General features: G+C 35.2%; 1 protein-coding gene across 1 annotated transcript in view; it reads right to left on the reverse strand.

Moving 5' to 3' along the window:
* Positions 1 to 12173, reverse strand: part of LOC107717089 (muscarinic acetylcholine receptor M1-like) — a 110435-nt gene that overhangs the window by 62548 nt on the left and 35714 nt on the right. Inside the window, exon 2 of the mRNA XM_016523737.1 lies at positions 9608 to 9729. The gene's annotated coding sequence lies outside the window, so the exon portion shown is untranslated. The remainder of the gene's footprint in view (positions 1 to 9607; positions 9730 to 12173) is intronic.

The raw sequence follows: 12173 nt of genomic DNA on the forward strand, positions 1-12173 counted from the left end.
TGGGAGTCAGTGAGTAGCTATACTAAGTCATGAGTAAACCTAAATGAAAGGATCAAGTACCCCCTACAGTTCTTTTTTTAGTTACTAGAACTCTCGTGTAAGTAAACTATACTAACTAAGCATTTGTCAGTACAACATACTATTCCTATTTCACTTTGTTTTTTTTCAAGACAATCGGTTTGCATGCTTTTAAGTAAGCCCAACTAATTAGATTTTACAGTGTAGGCTAGGCTACTTCAAATAATAGTTTACAAATCAGTATTAAGATAATATTTTTTGTGGTTCTAAAACAGACCTAAGCCAACAACAGCCTTTAAAATTACTTAAAATGCACTACATAAACAATGAGGCAATAATGATTGGTTAATGAATAATTATATGGTTTCATCGAATAACACTATTAAAATACATAATGTAGGCTAATACAAAATAAACAATTTATGTACATTATTATTACAAATGCCTGCAAAGGGAGCCAAAGGCCTGGTAATTGCTGCTGTTACACTTACAGGACGATCAAATCCTTGTTTAATATTGACCAAACATTTAATTCAAATATCCACTTAATCTTTCATTTTTGGCCACCTTTTTGCTACAGATGACACAGCCTCTATAATTTCTTCAACAAAAAACACGTGGACCTCACAACCCTTTTAACCATGGTTTTATCGTAGTAAAACTGCTTAATTTTCTTTTGCGTGATTTCTGAATGCTTGAGACCATAAAATCAATCAGACAACTGTATTAAAAAAGTCATAGCCATAGGTAACTGTCTGGACTCTACAGCTACAATTGTAATTTGTAAATAATACAATTCATTTACTTATTTACTTTTATTTTTTATTACAGTTTTATTTTGACCCCTATAGGTTTTTTTTATTTTTTTACGTCCATAATATTTGAGGGAGGGGGGCACAACAATACAATCCTGCTTAGGGCACCCATTTCACCAGCAGCGGCCCTGCTCTTATGAACCGGTTCTTTTTGAGTCAAAACCACAAAGCGCGACCCAGTTCACTAACGAATTGTTTTTACATTTGTTCGTGAATCAGATAATTACTGCTTCTCAGCGAACTCAGAAATCTAATCCCGTTCGGATATGTCTGAGATTAATTGCGTAATTGTTTGGTGATCCGATTCTCCGACCGCTCGCTCCACTTTCATCATGGATATAAGCCGTAACAATAACATGAAATCAATAAGAAGATGCCGATCACAGAAACTAATAGCAGAGTTAGGTAAGAATCTAGTCGTATTGCAGTTTTCTCGATTGTTAATATAACTGATTTTATTTGCCTGTAATAAAAACTGTAATAACTAGTTTGAAAGACAAATTTATGCTGGCTTGTCTTAAAGTCTTGTTTAAAATGGTAAATGGTTTGGTCAGTTAGATGTTCTAGATGTTTGCTAAAGTGTTGCTAGTTGGTTGCTAAGATATTCTGGGTGGTTGCTAGGCTCTTGCTATGCAGTTGCTGGGGTGTTGCTAGAGTATATGGTTGATAGAGTTTGTTCTGGGTGATTACAGACATTCCTACCTCTGTTAATAACACAAAATCAAACATTGGTTTTCAAAACTGATCCAGTTGCAGTGCTTTGATATTATTGTATTTCTTTCTAATGTTAGGAACAGGGATTTAAATTAACTTTTTCACTCACCAGCCAATTTGGCTACTAAATTTTTAAGTTACCGGCCATTCATAACTTCATCTACCACTGAATGTATCGTAACATCTCCATTAGGGCTGCACGATTATGACAAAAATCATAACTGTTGATTATTCCCTTGAAATTGTAATTGCGATTATTAATTATGATGTTTATACCACTGTTTGAAGCAACCACATGCCATATTTTTAGATGAAAATAAACAAGCTGCAAACACTCTAACTGAAAAAACGTTATTGCTTTTCTATAGTATTAAGCCTTAAATTGGCCTTAAAAGCCTTGATTGGTTTCTTCTTTAAATAAAAAAGTAAAAATATGCATGGTATAATGTTATACTAAAACTAAAACAATGGAAAAACCCTTAAGATAACCAGTAGAAAGAAAAAAGAAGAACGCAGTACGCAGAATAACCTAAGTGGACTCTGAATGATTAATTGCTGCTTTGAACGATTACGTAACTGTGGCATCCGTAATTGTTATTGCGATTAGAAATTTGATTAATTGTGCAGCCCTAATCTGATTCATTAAAAAAATTTATTGATTAAGGAACAAAACAAGTGGCTGTATTTATGAGTGAGCTAGTGAATCAATCTCTCAACAGATTCATTCAAAACACATATTCATTCAGGAACAAAACAAGTGACCATTTATAAATTAATCATTGAATTAATAATCCAACTGATTCATCAATAGAAAACCGATTCATTCATTCAATAAAAACAAGTGACTGTATGTATGAGAGACTCAACAAAGATACACTTAACTAATTTTTCTAAAATATTGATTGATTCTGGATTGAAACAATAACTGTATATATCATAGATTCACTGAATCATTCACTTAACAGATTTGTTCAGAAACATTGATTGATTCAGGAATGGAACAAGTGACTCTTTTTATGAATGAGTCATGATATCATTCACTCAACCAATTTGTTCAAAAACAAGATTCGCTGAATCACCGTATATCGCACTTACAACTGTACTAATTGCTCATTTTTTCCCAGAGGTTTTGCTTGATTATTTATATTACATAAAATAGAATCCTTGGAGTGTGACATTCTGTTACAGAGACTGAAATTATTTTGCATATTTGAAGTCTAATCTGTCCATCTTTTTAGTGGTTATGTGAGGTATGTGAAACCTACGGCTATCAGCACAGTCACACTTACTAGAATTGGTTTAAAATGAATGACTGTGCATGAGCTCATTAAATTGATTGCTTCTTCTTTTTACTGACTCTATACCACATGGTCCAACATGTCTGAATCAATGCTGCATTGTGCTGTAGTGCTTCCTCAGCCGTTTACATACAGATATGCATCTAAACTATACAGAGAATGGTGTATACATTCAATTGAGTAAGCTATTACAATCAAACTGCTGCCAGCAGCTCTATTTGAAGCGGCCCAGCAGAACCAGTTCACACAAACGCCTCCCTCCTTTCCGTCCTTCTTTTCTCCTCAGCGAGCCACTGGAGTCTCTTATCAGAGCTCAGCAGAAGCGTTGTTGAGTCGGTAGAGCTCAGAAGCGCAGTAAATAACCGCTGATAGCACAGGTGCTAATGAAGCTGTCTCGGTCTGCGGAAATTGAGACCGTCACAGTTCATATTGTGTATGCAGGTCCAAAAACAGGCACGTCGAGCCAAAAACGTGACCTTGTGAGGGACACAAATGTTTTTACACTCAACAAACACTCAAGAGACAAGAATCGTGTTGACTTTCATTAGTATTCCATTCAAATGCTACGAATTAAGAAAAACGCAGCCTTGAATGCTTCAAAGCACCTGTTGTCGGGGAAAACGGCCTTGAGCGGCTGAATTCGCAGAACATCTCTGCAGTGATTGCCTATCTCAAGTATCCACCCACACTCCTCCTACATAAATGGATACGCCATCCAATCCCGACTCTGGCTTTGTCTGTCAAGACCGGCGGAGCGGTGTCTATGCCTGCTGTGGAGGTCTACAGGTTGGAATAAGCTGGTGAAATCCAGGGCTGGCGGATTGCGGAGGCTGTTATTCATGACCTTGACAGTGCAGTGAGGCAAGTCAAAGAATAGACCTCTATATGAAAGTGGGGTCAGAGTGAGAGTTGTCGCCTATAGATGGAGAGATAGTTGGCGACCGGCAGAAAGAGAGTGTGGCAGTATGCGTTCAGTGTAGCTCAAGTGTAAAGCAAACAGGAAGATTCAATATAAGGACTAAAATACATTTGTGATAATACTTGATGAAGTTGGTACAGTATCATCGATTCTGTTATTTCTCTGTTTAATACTGTGATGCTACTTTAAAACAAATTATATTATCTAAAATTAAAGGTAACTTGACGTCTCTGCGTATATATACAGAAAAATGTACGTTATCTGTTTTTTTGTCATTTATTTAATGAGAAAGATAAGAGATTATGTGGAACGATGAGGAGAACCGGATTGGGATTCAACGCAGGCCAGATTCAAACCTATATTTCCCATATGAGCACCATGGCTCAACATATTCAGAGTAATGCTAGATTTGGAAAGGTATATTTGTTAAAAAATAAAATAAAATAAATAAATAAAAATGCACACTATTGTGCTATGGACATGAATGACACCTCAAATCAGGCAGAAAAGTGTGGTTTGTAAAAGATTAAATTACGATTTTTGACTGGGCGAATGATAAAATGGATGAAAAAAGGAGTGTGAGCATAGTGTGAACATAGTGTTAACTTGGGCCAGTAAACAACCACTTAGCACCATATCAACCATATAATAACACCCTGGCAATAACCCGGAACACCCTAGCAACCATCTAGCAACACAATGAGAACCATTCAAAACTTCTGTCTGGAAGATAAAATGGGCAGAAAAATATATACCATACTGTAAGCGTTTTTGACTAGGGCCAGTAAACAAAAACCAAGAAAACCCTCAACCATATAAAAACGCCCTGGCAATCACCCAGAACACCCCCAACAACCATCTAGCAACATTCTGACAACCATCCAAAATTTCTGTCTGGTAAACAATAAAGTGGGTGAAAATAAATAAATAAATAAATAACTCAATCATAATGTGAGCATTTTTGACTTGGGCCAGTACACAACTACCTAGCAACTACCCAGAACACCCTATCAACCGAATAGAAACGCCCTGGAAACAATTCAAAACACAGTAGCAACCATATAGGAATTTCATTGTAACCATCCAGAACACCACAACAACCATGTAGCAACATCCTGGCAACTACCCAAAATACCCTAGCAACCATCCAGTAACACCCTAGAAACCACCCAAAATACCCTAGCAACCATCTAGCAATGCCCCGGCAACCACCCACAATACCCTAGCGGCAATTTTACACGGGTAAACACTGCAAGGTCGAATTTGGCTTACAACATTTACCAAAGCTCTTCCTCCCCTCTAGTTCTGAATTGTTTCTGTCCTGTCTATACTATAAGAATAAGATAAAATAAAACAAAATGGCACAAAACAGCACTAAAACTAAATCAAAAATGCACAACATAAAACAAAACAAAAAGCATTAAAACTGAAACAAAAAAGCACAAAACAAACAGCACTAAAACAAAACTGCACAATACAAAAAAACAAAAAGGCACTAAAACTGAAACAAAATATGGCACAAAACAAAAAGGCAAAACAAAAAATAAAAATGCCCAAAACAAAAGTACACGAAAACAAAAAACAAAACAAAAAGGCACTAACAAAACAAAAAGGCACTAAAACTAAAACATAAAAGTATAAAGCTAAATGAAAAGGCACTGAAACTAAAAAACTACTAAAAAATAATGCAAACAAAGGAAATAAAAATAAAAAAATAAAAAAAGGCACTGAAACTAAAGCAAAAATGTGCAAAACAAAACACATGCACTAAAATATAAAAGGACCAAAAAAATAAAAAAAAAAACAGAAAGGCATAAAACAAAACATTTATACACTTCAAATAAAGACAAAATGGGACACCAAATCAGAAAAACACCCAACACATACATGCACACACACAAATAAGACTCCCTACTCCACTAGGTGTCACTGTGGGCTCACTCTGCTCCGTGACCCGCTCGTGGCCCTAAAACAGGAAGACCGTTCCCTTTGGACCGCCACCCTGTATAATGGAGATGCTCAAACTTGCACAGAGCATCCTGTTATTCTCCCCAGCTCAGGTGCCGACATTCAGAGTCTGTCTCTGAAAAACCCCCACCATCACAAAACACACACCAGAGCCTGGGGCACGTCCGCATGTGTGTGTGAATCTGTGCGAGCAAATTACAGGACATTCCTGTGCTGCTGGAGCAAGACTGCATACATTATTTTATCAGTGAACCTGGGGCATCTTCTAATGGGAATAAAAGGCTAACGCTGCGCAGAGGTACGAACGGAGACAGTGATGAACACTATAACAACGGCAGGTCGCAGGTTTTTTTAATCATAAACAAGCAATAATGATGAGACCCGTTGGCGTGTGAAAGCTCGCAGTTGCCATGGCATTAACAAGATCTCATTATATTCAGAGGATGCATGTGAAAATGTGTGGGAGTGTGTGTGTGGATGTGTGCGTGTTCAATGACAAAGACAAAGAGATATTTTTTTGACTGAATTTTGATTAATTTGAAGAAGTAAGTGTGTTTGTTTATGACTTAATGATTTGGTGTTATATAAAGATTTTTTTCAATTATAAACATATATATTTGTCAGTAATGCACATGCTCTGATGCATAGCACAAATTTTGTTAACAGGTTAAAAAAAAGTTTAAATGTGTATATATACCATTCAAAAGTTTATGGTCAGTTTTTAAAAATAAATTAATACTTTTATACTTTTAGAACGAATGCATTAAATGAGTCATATTAAAAATATGAATGGTATAATGTTATACTAAAACTAAAACAATGGAAAAACCCTTAAGATAACCAGTAGAAAGAAAAAAGAAGAACGCAGTACGCAGAATAACCTAAGTGGACTCTGAATGATTAATTGCTGCTTTGAACGATTACGTAACTGTGGCATCCGTAATTGTTATTGCGATTAGAAATTTGATTAATTGTGCAGCCCTATATATATATATATATATATATATATATATACATACATATATATATATAAGAATATATATGAAAGAAGTCTCTTATGCTTACCAAGGCTCTATTTGGTCGATCAAAAACACAGTAAAAACAGTAATATTGTGAAACATTATTACAATTTGAAATATCTGTAATTAATGTTGAACGTTTAAAAGAACAGCATTTTTTAATAGATTTTTTTAAAACAGTCTTTACTGTCATTTTTCAAAAATTAAAAAAAATTAAAAAATAAACTTCCCAGCTCTATTTTTTGTTCTTGACATTTAAATCAAAAATGCTATTAATATACTCTATCTCTTAAAACACTGAAATCACAGAACACTGGCCAACTGGCACAGAAACTTCATGGCTAAAAAGGATATATTAAAACCACTGCAATGTTTATGATGTTGGTTAACTTTATATTATATACAAAACAAAATAATAATGACTCCATCAGAAACATTCAAATATATCACTCAGCCCTACCTAAAACCACGGACAACAGTCTGACTATTTTCTACAGAAGTGGCCTGACCTCACTGCTTACAAGTAATGCAGAAAATAAATTTATTTATTTATATGTCATTTCTGTTTGAGTGACACTACACTGAATGCATTTTGACAGACTCCTGATTTGTCTGTAAATACACCGACTGTGCTGGTCATTTAAATTCATAAATAAGCAATTCATCCAAATCAAATGTGTACATAACACAGCCTCTCTAGAACTGATTTGGATCTAATCAAATGAGCAAAATAATCTGGCTGAATCTTTCAGTGGGTCACCAGAAGAGGGTTAGAGATGTTGAGAAACTGTTATTTTATGCCCTAATCATGTTGCCTAAACATCTAAAAGCTGATCAGGGAAAAACAGGAAGCTGCCTACAATGTCAATGTGTGTCCTTTTATCCTGACTAACCAACCACAAATAATCAACACAATTTCAGTCCAATACTGTCTAATTCTCCAATTGCAGGAAAAGACAAAGCTGATAATATGGCAGGACATGACACCGTTTTGGCCTCAGTTACTGTTTATAAAAAAGCCCTGATTTACTGTTTGCATGTATCAACTCAACTCAACTCAACTCAACTCAAGTTTATTTGTATAGTGCTTTTCACGATACAAATCGTTGCAAAGCAACTTTACAGCAAATTAAGTTTCTACAATATTTAGTGGTAGCTTATCAGTGGTGACTGTCAGTTAATGTACATATGGCAGAAATGTACGGAAAAATCAATTAAAATGTATCAAGTAAATATAATTTATCTGAGTGAGTAAAGCACACATAAACACTGAAAAAAGACCAAGAAGCACACTTTAAATACCAGGCTGAAATATTCTGACACTACTAAACTTCAATATCTTCACTAAGGCTGATGATACACGGGGGACATTTTTGAGCAATTTTGCCGGGCAACTTTTTTTGAGCAATGTTGCTTGGGCACTTTCACATTGAGAATGGATAAGAAATGTCTATCTGGATACTTTAGATCGGTCGTGGACCCTGTGTCTCATCTGGTTGCCCATTGGCGGCAACATTGCCCAAAGTTTCCTGGCAACATTGCTCAAAAAGTTTCCCCGTGTATCATCAGCCTAACAGTATAATGACAATAATATCGCTTATCGCAATTATTTCTGGGGCAATATATCGCACAACAAAAAGTTGTTATCGTGACAGGCCTAGCAATAATGATGAGCAATCCATATCCATCAAAAATCTAATCTATTCAGCACACAAACACACACATATGCCACTCTATGTAAAGTCATGCACCTCGGATGGTGTTAATGATGAGTCGAATTTGATGTACATGTTCAATGATTACGGTGAGAGATCGAAATATTTCATTTCAATATTCACAGGACCATAATTAAGCTCCAAAGATTTCAGTGTCAAGCTGCTAACCAGCACACCCACGCAGAGAGGCAGAGAGGAAGACCTGTCTGACAGGGAGACTGTCTCTACTTTGGAATTGAACACAAAACACATTGTTGTTACCGTATGCTTTTCCTGAGCACCTCAGAACCAGGTACGGACACAAAGAAAGGGTACAGTGGCCCCAGAGAATATTTATACACCTCAATCATTTCGACAAATGCACACTAGTGTTCAAAAGTTTGAGGTCAGTATGATTTTTTTTTTATCTATTTATTCATTTTTTTTTGTTGAAAGAAAATAATGCTTTTATATGGCAAGGACTCATTAATTAAACTGATCAAAAGTGAAAGACATTTATAATGTCACAGAAGATTTCCATTTCAAATAAATGCTGTTCCTTTTAACTTTCTATTCATCAAAATATTCAGAGTCTATCACATTTTATGCATTAAATGTATCAAGGTTTCCACACAAATAATAAGCAACTGTTTTAAACATAGATAATAAGAAGAAATGTTTCCTGAGCACCGAATCAACACATTAGAAGGATTAAATTGTATTTTAATATCTAATAATAATAAACATTTTAATATGTGTCAAAAACATCTTACTGACCTCGAACTCTTGAACCATCCTGTATAAATTTTCCCTCAACACAGTGGGAATCAAAGTGAGATTTAAAGAACACAAAGATTAAATTATTCTACAAAAAGTCTCCCTCACTGATATTTCCTTCAATCGAACGTATATGACCTTTAATGGCCTTTCAGTAATAATCAGCACAAAATGAGTTGTCTGAACTCAGGCATCAGAATGAGTTATTTTCGTAATCATTATTCCCTATCAAATTCATTTCTCTGCCATTTTATAAGACTCACATATGCTGCAATTTCATGACCGAAGAATAAACTGCAGCAAGCAAAAACTGAGCTTAAAAATAGAGGGAACAAAAACTACCTTTCAACAGTACTGTGTATGGGAATTAATTCTGGTCACTTACCCTGTAGAGTTTGGATTGGGGCAGAGAGGTCACCTTCTGACAGGAGGGTTTAGGTTTATCTCGACATGAGGCTTCGGTTGGCATGGAGACAGGGCATCAGTCAGGTTCATGCTGCCCCGGACCTGCAGGCACATAAACAAATTTGCAGTCAGACCTGCTTGATCCCCGGTCTAAAGTAGCACTCTGCAATCTGCATTCAGACATTCCCATCAACAAATGAATAATTCAACTTTGATCTGTAAAAAATGTCACAAATGTAATTTTAGGTGCCACTGGCTGAACACTTGACAACAATTCAAAACTTCAACACATCTGAAATAACTTGCTCCATCCAAAGCTTATAAACAAGTATGTCATGGGCTGCTGTTGGATTTAATCCAGAACCGCTGAAGCTACAGAACGAGTCGAGGGATACAGCGTCTCAAAGCATCTTGAAAGATTTCCAAACCATCTGCCTTCATGTGACAGTGCCCTGAATACACAAAAACCATGTATGTTGTTTCAATAGGCCACTAAGAGCAGTGATGTTACTCTTGAATTCACTGTGATCCTAGTCGCAGCCATTAGACGGCATGCCTACAGACCGTTCACTAAATGTCTGATGCATATATCCTGCATGCAAAAACTGCATTATCTGACTAAAATCACACGTTTCGATCTGATTGGCTGGCTCTTACACAATTTTCAGGAAAATATTATCACTTCGCAGTTCTTTGCAAGTTACCAGGCTGATACAATGGAACTAGCACAAGATTCGCCAAAGTTTGGTCCATGGCATTAAATCTTGAAAGATATTTAAGGTTTTTTTTTGTTTGTTTTTTTTATAAACTTAGTTGTAAGCTAAATATCCAAGATATTAGTATCCTATACAGTATATCCTATCCTTAATAGATTAGCCTCTATTGGCCACAATTAAATGATACTTAAAGCATAAGTTTGCCAATTTTCAACCAGCTTTGTATTGTTACAAAGTCAGTAATATGTAAATGAACAGTGTGTACTCAGTGTTACCTGCACCTAGATATCTCCATTTATTTGTCAGCAAAGTGAACACATAATTTTTGTCAAAACTGTAGATAGAACTAGCATTTTTGTATTACCACCCATGGACAGACAGATTGACAAAGGGGTGGTGCAAAAATCAAAGGTGCATTATGGGTGTTGGAGTTTTTGGCAAAAAGGAACGCCACAGCCTTTTTTCTTTATTTCTTCTTTTTTCTGATCATATAGCAATGATTTTAAAAGTATGTTCATGCTTCTACTTCATAAACAGCTAAGCTTTATTAAAAGCCCATTCTGATAGCAGCAAATTCCCCCTTTAAATCACCTAACGAGTAACAATGCATGGCACATTAGATTCACTGATGCCACAGTGCCCAGTCTTAAATCATTCTATGTGTTTCCACCAAAAAAAGGTAGTTCCTTGTTAAAATAATTTTTAAAAAAAAATTATTTATTTAAAAAAATATATATTTAATTTAAATTAAAAAAAATCTACAGATCAACTCCTAAAACCTGCTGGTCTCAAATCAGAGACTGCTAACATCAGGTGCAAAGGGGATTGTTTAATATGAGCTTATTAAGAATTTTATATGTTGTAACTTCTGACCTTGCATTAAAACAGCTCAATACCGCATAAAGGCACTGAATCACATTACTTTGGATATTAAAATGTGGTCAAAATTCCTAAGCCTCAAACACTATAATGTGTTATGTTAATATGTGGGCAGATTATGTAGTAATGTAGACTGTTAAATCATCATTCAGCAAATGTGGAGCAATTCTGAGAGCAGCTCGCAGTAGGAAGTTCAGCACGATTTTGGTAAAAAATGAATATACATACAAACTCATTCGATCTTACAGTGAGGTGTGATAAAGTGATGTGATAAGAGAGAAATTTAATATGCACCTCAATATCTGACAAATATTGCTCCATTTTAGGTGGTATATGTATCATTTGTTACTCATTAAAAGTGAAGGGATGTGGGAATGAGTCTTTATTAAAGGAAATTCATTAACTCACACTTATCTAAACAGCTCATTGATATAAGCAACATAAAAAACACAATTGCCTATGCATGCCTGAATTGTGATAACATTCAATTTATAATAGACAGACAGACAGACAGATAGGATAATTATTATGATTGTGTTGAGACAATTACAACTTTCCTAGGCCATTCTTTCAGAAAGCAATTCAACAGAGCACAATGGCCCTAAAGAATAAGATAACAGAGGTATTAATGAGAAATAATGAAATGGTTTCAAATAGGGATGTAACGATTCACTCAACTCATGATTCGATTCACGGTTTTGATTTCACGATTCGATTCACAATTTTTTTTTTAACAAAATGAGATTTAAGACAAATTATAAATTAAATGTGTTCTTTTATTATTGCTTGGACAAAATGCTGCATGTTTCTTTGTGAAATTGAAATATAATACTATAATAATATACTAATATAGCACTTGTATATTATTGCTCTTTTGTTGGTTTTGATTGCTTCTATTGTCCTCATTTGTAAGTCGCTTTGGACAAAAGCGTCTGCTAAATGACAAAATTT

The sequence above is a fragment of the Sinocyclocheilus rhinocerous genome, unplaced genomic scaffold, assembly GCF_001515625.1.
Source record: "Sinocyclocheilus rhinocerous isolate Xijiao unplaced genomic scaffold, SAMN03320098_v1.1 scaffold119, whole genome shotgun sequence".
Taxonomy (NCBI): domain Eukaryota; kingdom Metazoa; phylum Chordata; class Actinopteri; order Cypriniformes; family Cyprinidae; genus Sinocyclocheilus; species Sinocyclocheilus rhinocerous.